Source organism: Macrosteles quadrilineatus, unplaced genomic scaffold, assembly GCF_028750875.1.
Source record: "Macrosteles quadrilineatus isolate MER2022 unplaced genomic scaffold, UCM_ALF_1.0 Scaffold_2__2_contigs__length_208266976, whole genome shotgun sequence".
Lineage (NCBI taxonomy): Eukaryota > Metazoa > Arthropoda > Insecta > Hemiptera > Cicadellidae > Macrosteles > Macrosteles quadrilineatus.
This window is the reverse complement of record NW_026542595.1, coordinates 103,643,258-103,657,743: the sequence shown is the minus strand read 5'-3', so window position 1 is coordinate 103,657,743 and position 14,486 is coordinate 103,643,258. Positions and strand designations below refer to the sequence as shown.

Here is a 14,486-nt window from a genome sequence, read left to right as displayed (position 1 = left end):
TATTACGACGATTTCGATGACAATATTAGTGTTCAGTGTAGTGATGGTGATGAAGGGTTAGGCCTAACAGTGTATGATGTTGGTATAACCAGTTTCCCAGGTAAGTGGTGATTATATTTCACATGATGACACAACAAATATTGATAGTACATGTATTATATGTTTCTATGTAGGGAAATAAATTCTCTACAAAATGTATATGAGTAAGAGTTTTATTTGAATAAAATATTTTTTATGATAGTTTAGTTTGAAACATTTTGTAAAAATGTTACAAATTTTCACTTTTTTTACCCATAACTTTTTTTATTCAATATTTTATAAATTTATTTTGTTATTTTATTGCTCTTCAGTTTGTTCTGAAAAAAATATATATTTATATATGTTATCTTAGTTTTTAATTTTTTTAAATTAAAAAAAAACATACCCGGGCTGGGGAAAGTAGCATGACCTAGCTTACTCGGGAGTCAATAGGTTAACATGGACCTTATGGGTTGCTCTGCTGGAGACGGGATAGCAACACAATATAAACAGAAAATCAAAACAAATGGAAATAATTACAATCATATGTTTTACTTACAGTATTAGTCCAGGAGCAAACTGCACATATCCAGCTTCCGTGGGATTTTTTGTGAAGCAAATGTGTGACTATGTGGAATCTCTTTATTATATGTCACATAATGGTGTAGTACCGGGTGTTTACCCTCAAATTGCGGGGTTTGGTTTTTATGACGTCGTAAATCCAAGATGGCCGCCATGTGTGACATCTATTCACTAAATTCATAGTAACTCTTTTCAGAGTAAAATAATCGAATTTTAATTTACACCATTGAATTCAGCTCAAAAAATCAAACAATTTGGTGTTTTGAATCATTGCTCTATGACCATTGATTACCGAGATATTGAAGGCGGAAAACACAGAACATTGTCGCCATGTTATCCTTATAGGGAAAAAAATAAAATTGTATATCTAGCTTATTACTCAGCATATCTTAATAATAATTGGTATGTGGCTTCATTTGGTAGAGATCTACTTGAATATGGCCTAAAATCCCCCATTTTTACATTTCCGTGGCAGCAAACCTGCATACTAACTTCCAATGTTATTCTTATAGACAATTTTTTGCATGCTTGTTCATGAACATACTTTGAGAAATGATGATGTGTGGCTCCATTTTAATTATTTATTGAAGCATTTGTAATTCGTTGAGTATACAGGTCTGCTGCTACGGGTAGGTCTGCTATAAACAAATTATAGGTATTAGAAAATAAAATAAATTAGACTATAGTTGTGAGGCATATGTAATTTTGTAGGATTTTGAATTAAGCAATTGTATGATTGTTGGCGATTGATAGGTAATGACATGTAGAACCGTGTACTACCGAGTATTTTGTCTGAAAATGTGGCCAAGCTGGTGTTTTCGGTCGCCATCTTGGATTCGCCATATTGGATGTTAATAACTTTTTTATACAATGCTAGTGTTGTGACACATCATTATGAACTAAATTTTCACGCTGATTTCAATGCTGAAATATGTTTTTAAATATATTTTTTCGTTTTGAATATTCAAATAAAAACTATGATTGGTGGTGATAGATAGGTAGTGACATAGAATCGTGTACTACCGGGTGTTTTGTCTGAAAGTGTGACTAAGCTGGTGTTTTTGGCCCGCCGTCTTGGATCTACCATATTGGACATTAATATAATTTTTTAAATGTAATGCTGGTGTTGTGACTCATCATTATAAACTATAGATGTTTACGCTAATTTCAATTCCGAAAACCGTTTGTAAATATCGTCTTTCGTTTCGAAAATATATTGAAATGAAAACTCCCCCCCCCCATACATCTTTTACGGACGTTTCGTACTTTGATTATTTTTCTCATATATCCAGTTCTTATTATCGCTTGCAATTCGTTATAGTATTCAGTAATGTAAGGGCTTTTATTTAAGCTATCGATCATTAAAATCGGACGAGTTAGAGTTGAGCTATGAACCACAACACAATATTAAATCTAACTTTTTCCAAATCAGTTTTATGAAAAGATTTATATCTCGGTTTGTTAATACGACAAAAGGTTCATTCTAGTCTTAAATTACTCAGTAAATGTCTGGTTTAAAATGTTATTAAACACTAAATGAAATCTGACTAATTGAAAATGAGTCATGGGCCTTTATTTAACATTAATAATTATTTTTATTTAGAAATTTTTCTTTGGTTAAAGCAATTAAAGACATACCATACAGGGCTGGTCATCAGGGTTACAACATTTGTTTGGTGTAAGTACAAAGTAAATGATGTGTGATGAGGCATATAAGACTAAAAGGTGCCACGTCTAAAAATTGTAACACTGATGACTAGCCCTGTATGTCTTTAACCAAAGAAAGTTTTGGACATAAAAATAATTTAATGTTAAATGATGGTTAATGACTCATTTTAAAATAACTTGGTCAGATTTCATTTAGTGATTAATAAAATGTTAAATCAAACATTAACCAAGTAATTTGAGACCAGGAAGAACTTAGTGACGTACTAATAACCCGAGATATACATCTTTTAATAACAACAGAACTTTTTTTCTTTTTTTTCTGAACTCCTGCATCAATCTTTGCATATTTCCAAACTTTCTATTTATTGCATTGTTATTTATTTTTGTTAATATAGTATATCCTGTTGTAGTATTGCATTGTTGAGCGGAGCGAGCGAAGCGAGCGAAGCTCTTATACTACACTCCTGCTTTTTTATTACAAATACTCCTCCTGAACGGCAGAAGCGATCTTCACGAAATTTAACACAGTCATAGTACCCCACCATGGGAAGGTATAAATCTGAAATGGTACAAATCGGACCATAGGAATATTCCCTACATGAATGCAAACTTTTAGAAATTTAACATGGGCCTTATGGGTTAATTGGTTGCCATGACATTATTTGCGAGTAAACAATAAAAAGTAAACAAGAGCCTCGACATATGTTAGTCAACAAATCTACCACATTATAAATACAGTACAAAAGAAAAAATCTGATGAATACTAAAGAGCATATTAGTTAATTGCATGTAATACGAAGTGATTAACAATCAGTTATATATTGAGTGATTAAAATCATGACGTTTATATTTAATTGTATAATCGTTCTGTTCTTTTTAACAATGAATAGTCAACTAATTAGGCCTAGGCCTATGTAGCGTGGAGAAGGAGAAGTTAAAACGAGGACATTAAAAAACACTATAACATAATTATACCGACAAAAATCACACTGCTCTTGATTTGCAAGTAAATTTGTAAAAAAATGTACCTGTAGCTAAAAATACAAAATAATTTTACGAAATGAAATCACAACCACTTGGTTTACAGATAAGGTTTACAACTAAATGGTGTAACTTAGACAATAAAATCCCAAAGGATTAACACTAATATTGCTTATTCATTGTGACCCTTGGTTGGAAATATAATTGATAAAATGGAAGAATTACCTTATCCAACCACAGTTGCTAGTATGACAACTAGTTTCGTTCCTTAGAACATCGTCAGGTCATTGTATGCAACCACATCTTCAATGTATGTATGTACATTGTGGTATGTCAAAAGATTCTTTAAAAACACTGTCAGAATCACAATAGTAAAAACTAGTCATGTTGATCAAACTATTAAAATTGAATAAAAAGTGATAAAACTGGTTAAAACTGTAAAGGCTGGCCAGCACTCTCTTTATCACTGTCACTGACTAAATAAAACTGACTGAATCATGAGGTGTCTTCATCTTCATCTCTCCAGTGCCACCTGTATTTCAGTTTGTTTTGTTCTTCTTATTTGGATACTTCTTTGATTTGTAGCTTGTCAATATATGTATCAAATATAATATTTGACTGGAAGGAAGTCTGATCATTTAAAATGTTGAATGGGTCGAGTTTTTTAGCTTTGTAGATGGTGAATTCTTCTTTGACATCAAGTTTAAAACTTTTTGGTAATACTTCAACTATTTCCATGTTCTTGTCAATAGATGTGTAGTTGTGTGATTCTGATATTAAATGTTCGGCATAACTGGATAGCTGATATTGTGATCTTTTAGGTATATGTTCTTTAAATCTTTGTTTGAAAGATCTTCCAGTTTGGCCGATGTAGTACTTTGGACAGTCGTCACAGTTAATTCTATAAATGCCTGATTTTTCATAGTTGTTTGTGGCAACAGGCTTGGCGTGGAAAAACTTTTGGAGTGTATTGTTTACGGAATGTGCGACAGTCGTATTGTTTCTATTAAATATTTTGGTGATGGCGTTGTTGATTTTTCCATAGTACTGTATTTTAATGTATTTCTTCTCTGACTTTTCTTTGTTGATGTTCATGTTCCGCTTTTTCTTTTGTATTATGGAATCAATCATTTGAGGTTTGTAACCGTTTACTCTGGCGATATGCTTGATAGTGAAGTATTCCTTGTTATAAGCTTCTTGGCTCAAAGGGTATGATAATAGTCTATGGACCATGGAGTTATATGCTGCGAGTTTGTGTGACCAAGGGTGGTTTGATGTTTTATGAATCGTGTGGTCTGTTGCAGTTGGCTTTCGGTATATTTCAAAGTCAAAATTGTTGTTTAATTTCTTGATTGTAATATCAAGAAAGTTGATTGCCTCGTTTTCTTCTAATTCTAAAGTGAACTTTAGGTTGCTATGGATGTTATTGAGTTGGGATAATATTGACTGAGCCTGTCTTCTATTACCATCTACAATGGCGAAAATGTCATCAACATATCGGTGGTAAGTTGATATTTTAGCAAGTGTTCGATTGTCGGTTGTGAGTATATGTGCATTTTCAATGTGATTGAGGAAAATATCAGCTATGAGGCCTGATAATGGATTGCCCATTGCTAGTCCTTCATTCTGGATATAAAATTTGTTCTCAAATTCAAAATAGTTCTGATGTAGAACCAACTTCAAAAGATCCATGATTTCATCAATCTCTTTTATGTTTAATTTATTTTGTTGTTTCAAATTGTTCTGAATGATTGTTATGGTCTCGTCAATTGGTATGTTGGTGTACAAATTTTGTATGTCGAAAGAGACCATTATTTGAGTGTCTCTGATGTTCATGTCCTTGATTTTGTTGATGAGGTCTGATGTATTCTTCAAACTTCTATTGTTAACCAATTTTTTTTCTTGAGAGATCTTATCATGTAAAAGCTTAGATAAGTTGTAAGCTGGGGCATTGATGAAGTTGACTAAAGGTCTGATTGGTTCATTTAATTTGTGGATCTTTGGTAAACCTCTTAGTTTTGGAGCTGTTGGTTTTATTGTATTGGTTTGAATTTTTTGTTCCTTGTTTAGGAAAGAAGACTTGTTAATAGCATTTCGGATGGCTTTGTTATATTTGTCAGTTGGGTCACTGGGGATTTCAATTATGTTGTTTTCATCAAAGAAATGTAAAACTTTATCTTTATATATGTCCTTGTTCATGATGATTGTAGTGGTACCTTTGTCGGCTTTAAGTAACATTACATTGTTGTCATCCAATTTCTTTTTAAGAGTCCGAGCGACATTTATTTCATTGTTGGACTGTTTATTTTGTTTATTTAAATCCAGATGTCGTTTGATTTTGTCATGAGCTAAGAATCTAGTTTCATTTTGTTTTTGTAATATATAATCAAGGCTTAAGAGGACTAGATTGTTTTAACGGTGTTGGCTGCACTGTACCAATGCCGTGACGTCATTGCTACCTACCAGATTGCCCGCTGAACGGCTGTCTAACGTCATCCATGCTAAAAGTAAGTCATGTTCTATGTTGTGCGTTATACCTAAAAGTAGTGCAGTTCTTTATACATTTCATTGGCGCAGTCGGTAATTACGGATTTCTTTCTATGGATTAAAAAGTAAAAATCTTTTCCGCGAGTGTTAATGGGAGACAAAAAGGACAAAGGAAAAGGATCTACTGTGACGAAAATGTCAGGTATTGGGAAGGTGGGAGAGTTTAATCCCCATGAGGAAGCCATTGAGTCGTATTTAATGCGTCTCAAACACTATTTCAAGGCCAATAGTATTGAAGATGGTAGTAAAGTTTCAGTGTTGATTACTGTTCTGGGCCCTAAAATATTAGCAGTTTTGTCAGATATTGTGTCTCCTGATGAGGTGGATAGTAAATCTTATGAAGATTTGTCAAAAGTATTGGTCAAACATTTTTCCCCAAAGAAGTTAGTAGTGGCGGAACGATACATGTTTTATTCCAGGGTACAAAAGCCTACCGAAACTATTTCTGAATTTGTTGTAGCTATCAAGCATTTGTCTAGTACTTGTAAATTTTCTACATTTCTGAAAGATGCCCTTAGGGACAAATTGATTTCTGGAATTAATAATGAGGTGATACGACAAAAATTGTTGTCTGAAGACTTAGATTTTGAAGAAGCTCAGACTTTGGCTCTCAGGCTGGAACAAGCAGAGAAGCAAACAGGTCTTTTCAGTTCGAAACAGGATGTTAACAGTTTGAGTATGAAACGTGGTAAAAATGTTTTACCTGCTAGCTCTTTTAATAAATCCAATGTAAATGGTTATTTTAAACCAAATATGGGGTTTAATGGGAAAAATAAGTGTTACAGGTGTAATTCAGTGGAACATAAAGCTAATGATTGTCCATATTCTAGTTACAAGTGCAATGCATGCAATATGGTTGGGCATTTGTTCAAGGCTTGTAAGTCCCGAAATAAATTTAACAAGCAGAATTCAAAGTCCAAGAGTGGAAGATTTGCCCCACACAAGGTGCATCATCTTAATTTGGAAGAGGAGGACCCTAGGCCTAGGCCTAACTTGGATATAGTCAAGGAGACTCGGGACTTGTGTTTGTACAATCTAGGCCTATCTGACGGTACAGAAGCTTACAAGGTAAGACTAATGATAGAAGATGTAGTTGTAGAAATGGAAATTGATAGTGGATCAGCAGTATCCGTGTGCCCGTCTGAGGTTTTTGCGGAAAAATTTCCTAATGTGGAATTAAATCATGTAAATTTGAGTTTATTGACATACACTGGTGGGGAGGTGCCTGTGCTAGGCCAAGCTGATGTAACTGTAAAATATAAAGGTCAAGAAGTTATGTTGCCCTTATTGGTTGTGAAAATGTGTCGTAGGAACCAGCCTATGTTGTTGGGAAGGAGCTGGTTGGCCAAGTTGAAACTTGATTGGCGTTCTATTTTTTCAGTAGTATCGGAAGTAGGCCTACAGAGTAGGCCTAGTAATCAAATTAATTTGACTTTGTCTGAGCCTAACCCTGTGAGTAGTGTATCAGGACCTAGTTGTAAGGATCAACTGAGTAGGCCTAAGCTTAGCAGTACAACTGAAGTTGATGTGCAAACGTTGAAAAATAAATATGCTATGGTATTTCAAACGGGAGCTGGAGAAATTAAAGGGGTTACTGCTCACATTATTCTTAAAGACAATGTAGTTCCCAAGTTTTGTAAATATAGGCCAGTGCCTTATAGTTTGAGGGAGAAGGTTGAACAAGAGTTAGACCGAATGGTTAACGATGGAATAGCCTATAGGGTTTCCAGCTCCGAGTGGGCTACACCGTTGGTGACGGTTCCTAAACCAAATGGCGTAAGATTGTGCGCCGATTTTAAGGTAACGTTAAATCCGGTGCTGCAAACAGAGCACTATCCGCTTCCGCAACCGGAAGATATTTTTGCCTCGTTGTCAGGATGTACATACTTTTCAGTAATCGACCTCACAAATGCCTATCAGCAGTTAGCAGTAGCAGAGGAGTCACAACCTTTGTTAACCTTGACTACCCATAAAGGACTTTTTAGATTGAGACGTTTGCCGTATGGGTTGTCGTCCGCACCGGCTATTTTTCAAGCAGTCATTGATCAGATTGTATGTGGGTTACCAGGTACCGTAGCGTACTTGGACGATGTTCTAGTGGGAGGCTCAACACGTGAAGAAGCTTGTAGTAGATTAGAAAATCTGTTTCAGCGTCTGATGGATTATGGAGTTCGGGTTAACGAGAGCAAGTGTAAATTTTTGCAGCCTAAGGTTGAGTATTTAGGCTATGTGGTTTCAGCAACGGGAATCAGCCCCCAGCAAGGGATTGTGTCGGCTATTCGAAATGCCCCGGAACCGAGTAACAAGGATGAGTTAAGGGCCTACATTGGGTTGATTAATTACTATGGAAAGTTTATTTACAATTTGTCATCAAAAATCAGTTGTTTTTATGATCTTTTGAAGAAGGACGTCCCATGGAAGTGGACCAAAGAGTGTTCACACACTTTTGAGGAAAGTAAGTCATGGGTTCTTGACTCCAATATTTTGGTGCATTATGATGTGTCTAAGCCACTTGTTTTAACGTGTGATGCTAGCCCTAGGGGAGTGTCAGCCATTCTGTCTCATATGGTCGATGGAGAAGAGCGGCCTGTAGCTTTTGCGTCCAAAACTCTTAGCCCTAGTGAGAAAAATTATTCCCAACTACACAAGGAAGCATTGGCGTTGATATTCGGTGTAAAGAAATTCCACAAGTATATTTATGGTCGTAAGAACTGTGTGTTACAGACGGATCATCAGCCGTTAGCGGCAATTTTTGGAACAAAACGTGGTGTACCTAGCCTAGCTGCGGCAAGACTTCAGCGATGGGCTCTCATTCTGGCAGCATACAATTTTGAGGTTAAATATCGAAAAGGGGTTGACTTACCCCACGCTGATGCGTTATCACGCCTACCTCTACAAGATGATGAATCGTTGGAATTGGAGGATAATTATGTTTCACATGTTGAGTCTTGTGTTCAAGTAATCAATTTCTGCAGTGTGAGTGATGATTCTCCGATTACGTCTTTGGACGTAGGAAGATTGACGGACAAAGATCCATTGTTGTCGAGGGTTCGGGACTTTGTTTTACATGGCTGGCGGGAGGTTCAAAATCCTATGTTGCTTCCATTTCAGAGGAGACGATTGGAGTTGTCAGTGGACAAGAATTGTATCTTGTGGGGAAGTCGGGTGGTGATTCCTGAGATGTTGAGGGAGAACGTTATCCAGATGCTCCATGAACAGCATCCTGGTATAACCCGGATGAAGTTGTTGGCTAGAAGCTACGTGTGGTGGCCAGGTATCGAAAAATCCATTGAGGAGACAGTGGCGTCTTGTTTTGTATGTCAAGGCACGAGAAATGCCAGTCCTAGAGTTCCATTGCATCAATGGCCGTTAGCCACGGAGAGGTGGCGCAGAGTTCACATTGATTTTGCAGAAGATCCCACGTCAAGACAGCAGATGCTCATCCTAGTCGATAGTTACTCAAAATGGATTGAGGTGTTTCTGATGAGCTCTACATCTTCCTCCAAGACTATAGAGAAGCTTCGGACTTTGTTTGCAGCCTATGGTTTGCCCGAAGAATTGGTTTCTGATAATGGTACCTCATTCACTAGTCTCGAATTCCGTGAATTCCTTAGAAAGAATGGTGTCAAATTCACCCTGTCCCCACCCTATCACCCGGCATCCAACGGAGCCGCAGAACGTTCAGTTCAGGAAGTCAAGAAGAGTCTGCTGCGCCAGGTCTTGAGTGAGAAGCGCAGTCATCCTACTTCTTTACAGCATAAGCTAGATAATTTTCTATTTTCCTATCGCAACACCCCCACTTCAGTGACAGGCGTGAGTCCGGCTGAATTGTTCCTACGCTGGAAGCCTAGAACTCACTTAACAATGTTGAAGCCAAATTTGCTTGATGAGGCCAGGAAGCAACAGGAGTTGCAAAAACGGGCAGCAGATAAACACAGAGGCTCTGATAGGTCCTTCAGTGAAGGCCAGCATGTGTTAGTAAAGACGGTGAGGCAGGAAAAAATTTCTTGGGTTCCCGGCCAAATTGTGGAGTGTAGAAGTCCAGTAACTTATCTTGTGAGGGTCCTGAACCGCACCAGGTTTTGTCACGCTGATCATCTAAGACCAAGTCAGGTGGAGGAAGAGGAAATTTTGGTTAGAAGAGAGGAAGTGCCAGATCCACCGGAATCAGTGACCGTCAGCGTGTCGCCGGAGAGAGTATCTCCAAGTCGGGAGAGTTTGCCGTCATCGCCAAGGGCCAGAAGTCCACCGTCACCCCAAGGACGGAAGTCGATGGAAGAGGGGCAGCGTCCAGAGGTGCAGTGCAGTCCAACTCCTGTGGTTAGAAGATCGCAGCGGACTGTGCGCAAACCAGCTAAACTGGACTTGTAAGTGTGTATACACACGATTCAAAAAGAAGAATTTTTAGTTGATTATTAAAAAAAATATATATAAAAAAAAAGAAGAAAAAAAAATGGAAGTTAAAAAATTGTTTGGTTTTAAAGAACGTTTTATGTTGAATTAAAGTTTTATAAGAAGTTTTAAGTTGTGGGCCAACTATTTTATAAGGGTTGGCGAGTGTAATATATAATCAAGGCTTAAGAGGACTAGATTGTTTTAACGGTGTTGGCTGCACTGTACCAATGCCGTGACGTCATTGCTACCTACCAGATTGCCCGCTGAACGGCTGTCTAACGTCATCCATGCTAAAAGTAAGTCATGTTCTATGTTGTGCGTTATACCTAAAAGTAGTGCAGTTCTTTATACATTTCAGTTTTGCTTTGGGTAGACATCTTAATGCAACCTCTGTGTCAATAAGTAAAGGTGTGCAGTCCTTGTGTGGTAGGTTATGTTTCAGGCCTTTATCTAAGAGTTCTATTTCATTTTGTGTAAGTTCAATGTCAGTTTTGTTTACTGTTCTTGCATGGAATTGGTGACTTTCATTTATGTGATTGAAATTGGGTTGATTCTCAATAAGTCTTTCTAATTTCTTGTCTATAGTTTGTGATTTTTGAATAGCTCTTGGTTGTAGCCACTCTTCAGTGTTCTTGATAAAGGAATCAAATTCTATTGGATGTAATATGCTGGCAAGTTTTAGGTGAAGTTGTAACAACGTGCTGTTGTGCTTCAGTTTTGTTTTATACAGCTCATCTATACTATTTTGCAGCCAAGTTCTTTCTGCTGTCTTTTTTGCTTTGAGAGCTGCATGGCTTTTACTGCTGACTTTGACATGAATGTATTTGGGAATTATATTGTGACTGAGACATGTTTTATTGAATCTAATTCCCTCTATGGAGTTGATAAGCTGTAGTTTTGTGTTGCGATACTTATGTGTCACTGAAGCAATATTTGCTGAAGATATGTTATTCATTGTGACCCTTGGTTGGAAATATAATTGATAAAATGGAAGAATTACCTTATCCAACCACAGTTGCTAGTATGACAACTAGTTTCGTTCCTTAGAACATCGTCAGGTCATTGTATGCAACCACATCTTCAATGTTTTAACCACACCATTCAACATTTTAAATGATCAGACTTCCTTCCAGTCAAATATTATATTTGATACATATATTGACAAGCTACAAATCAAAGAAGTATCCAAATAAGAAGAACAAAACAAACTGAAATACAGGTGGCACTGGAGAGATGAAGATGAAGACACCTCATGATTCAGTCAGTTTTATTTAGTCAGTGACAGTGATAAAGAGAGTGCTGGCCAGCCTTTACAGTTTTAACCAGTTTTATCACTTTTTATTCAATTTTAATAGTTTGATCAACATGACTAGTTTTTACTATTGTGATTCTGACAGTGTTTTTAAAGAATCTTTTGACATACCACAATGTACATACATACATTGAAGATGTGGTTGCATACAATGACCTGACGATGTTCTAAGGAACGAAACTAGTTGTCATACTAGCAACTGTGGTTGGATAAGGTAATTCTTCCATTTTATCACTAATATTGCTGTGTGCACTTCGAAAAGAATTAATCATTAATTAAATTAGGACTATATGCTCCTCTGTCAAATTCATGAGAAGATGTAACAACGTCGTTTTAAACCAAATATGCCTACTGGTAGGCCTATTGTCTACCACCTCGCTTTACTCTGCGATACTAACTTACAAAATAGTTTTAAACATTGCCATGTAGTAGTCTAAAGTTAGGTTGGAAAAAATATATAGGTTCCAGCTACTAGGAATAATAAGGTTTCAAGTTAAGCAAACTGCTTATTTTGATGTCATTAGTTATGTAACGTACCGGTAAACCAATTCCTAAAGTTTTCACTTATTCTTTGTAGTCTACATTATAGTCGTATTGATCAATTGTATTGCACCAAAGGGAAATTTTGAAAGTGGTTGACAATATATTTCTTACTTTTAACTGCTGAAATAAAACTAGACCTAATTATATTATCGATTAGCCTATCTCAATTATTCGCTGTTAGGAAATTATTACAAACAAAAAGTTAATGTATTTATATAAAAAATGCATTCTTATCACAAAATTAAATTATAAATGTCTCAGATAAAAAAACTGATTAGTGAAGTTAAGAGAAAATCATATTTTAACAAAATTAGAAGCAAAACTTTAAGGCCGCCGAGGAGATTCGAACCTGGGATCTCAAATAATGCACGTTATTGCCTTTTAATAATTTAGGTATCGCATAGGTTTACCATGATTCATTTGCAGGATATAGAAATTATTGAGCAGAGCGTAGCGAAGCTCTTATCATTGACTTTATAACTTCTCTTATACTACACTCCTACTTTTGATTAATAGCATTGAGCATAATTTACTACAAAATTAATAACCATAAGGGTTGCCAGAATTAGGCTAATGCACCATATTGCGTTTGGATACTGTAAATAACTTTTACAGTATTTTATGTGAGCAAGACGTGCCATTAATGTAGACTTTGAATATGTACTGCAATTCCTATTTGCAGTGTACAAATAGGAATTCCATTAAGGTGAACCAAATATAACACTCATAGTTTCGATACTGCAATTACACAATTCGTTGACATGAACCCGACGCATAATTTACTTTAAATACTGCACATAGACATCCCATATAAGTGAAGCAGAAGTAGGCCTAAGCCTACCATTGACTTCGGATACTGCAATTCGGCATTTTATTTAAGTGAACGAAATAAATGGACCATGATTTAGGATACTGCAAGTAGACTATTCATTTACATGTACCATTGAGTTTGGATACTACAAGTAAACAATCCGTCTACGTGAACCGGACGTACAATTGACTTAAGAATCTTTAAATTGGCATTCCATTTATGCGAACCAAATGTATCATTAGCATTGGTTACTGAAAGTAGACATTTAACTTATGAGAACCAGATGAAACATAGAATATGGTTCCTGCAAGTAGACAATTCATTCACTTAATCCTGACTTATGATTGACTTTGGATACCTACTGCAAATAGGCATTCTATTTAAAATGCGAACCAAATATATCATTGACATTAAATTAATATGCTGGCTCCGCTCAATATTGCAAGCAGAAAACTGCATTGTACACCTAGTTATATCTTGTTCTTGTACGGAGTTATCATATTGTTATTTTTCTGCAAGTTTTATATGTTTTTTATGAAGTATGTTCTGCCTCTTTACTGAAGTTTCACTCGGCTACTGGCATCATTGTTATTGTTCCTATACTGGTTTTGTTTTTCGAATATCTCGTTTTGTCAACTTGTTCAGATAGTTTGTTATTTATAGTTGTTACTTATAGTTTGTTATTCATAGTTTGTTATTTATAGTTGTTATTTATCTTTTTATGTCTTGTATTAAAGTCTTGTTTTCCAGTTTTTTTTTCACTACTTTTGTACTGGCCTGTGATTTTTTCTGCTTCTTCCGTATGTAAGATTATTGTATTATTCATGTAAAAATGATGCAACTGTTAACAAATAAATAAATAAAATAAAATAAACAGATTTGTAATAAGTTAAATTTAATATTGTGTTAGGGTTCGTAGCTCAACTCTAACGCTCTAACTCAACCGAATTTAAAGATCAATAGCTCAAATGAAAGCTCATACATCACTGAATATCTTAAGACTAGAACGATCTGCAAGCGTTAATAGGAACTGGAGATATAAGAAAAATAATCTTAAAAATGTTCAAAGTACGAAACGTCCGTAAGAAATGTAAGGGGGAGAGTTTTTATTTGAATATATCTTCCAAACGAAAAAATATATTTAAAAACATATTTCAGCATTGAAATCAGCGTGAAAATTTAGTTCATAATGATGTGTCACAACACTAGCATTGTATAAAAAAGTTATTAACATCCAATATGGCGAATCCAAGATGGCGACCGAAAACACCAAATTGGCCACACTTTCAGACAAAATACTCGGTAGTACACGGTTCTACATGTCATTACCTATCAATCGCCAACAATCATACAATTGCTATTGAAATCAGCGTGAAAATTTAGTTCATAATGATGTGTCACAACACTAGCATTGTATAAAAAAGTTATTAACATCCAATATGGCGAATCCAAGATGGCGACCGAAAACACCAAATTGGCCACACTTTCAGACAAAATACTCGGTAGTACACGGTTCTACATGTCATTACCTATCAATCGCCAACAATCATACAATTGCTTAATTCAAAATCCTACAAAATTACATATGCCTCACAACTATAGTCTAATTTATTTTATTTTCTAATACCT

General features: G+C 35.8%; 1 protein-coding gene across 3 annotated transcripts in view; it reads right to left on the bottom strand.

Annotated features, from left to right (window-relative positions):
• The window catches only part of LOC128985655 (growth arrest-specific protein 2-like), a 143,862-nt gene that overhangs the window by 24,878 nt on the left and 104,498 nt on the right, over positions 1 to 14,486 (bottom strand). The window lies entirely within an intron of this gene.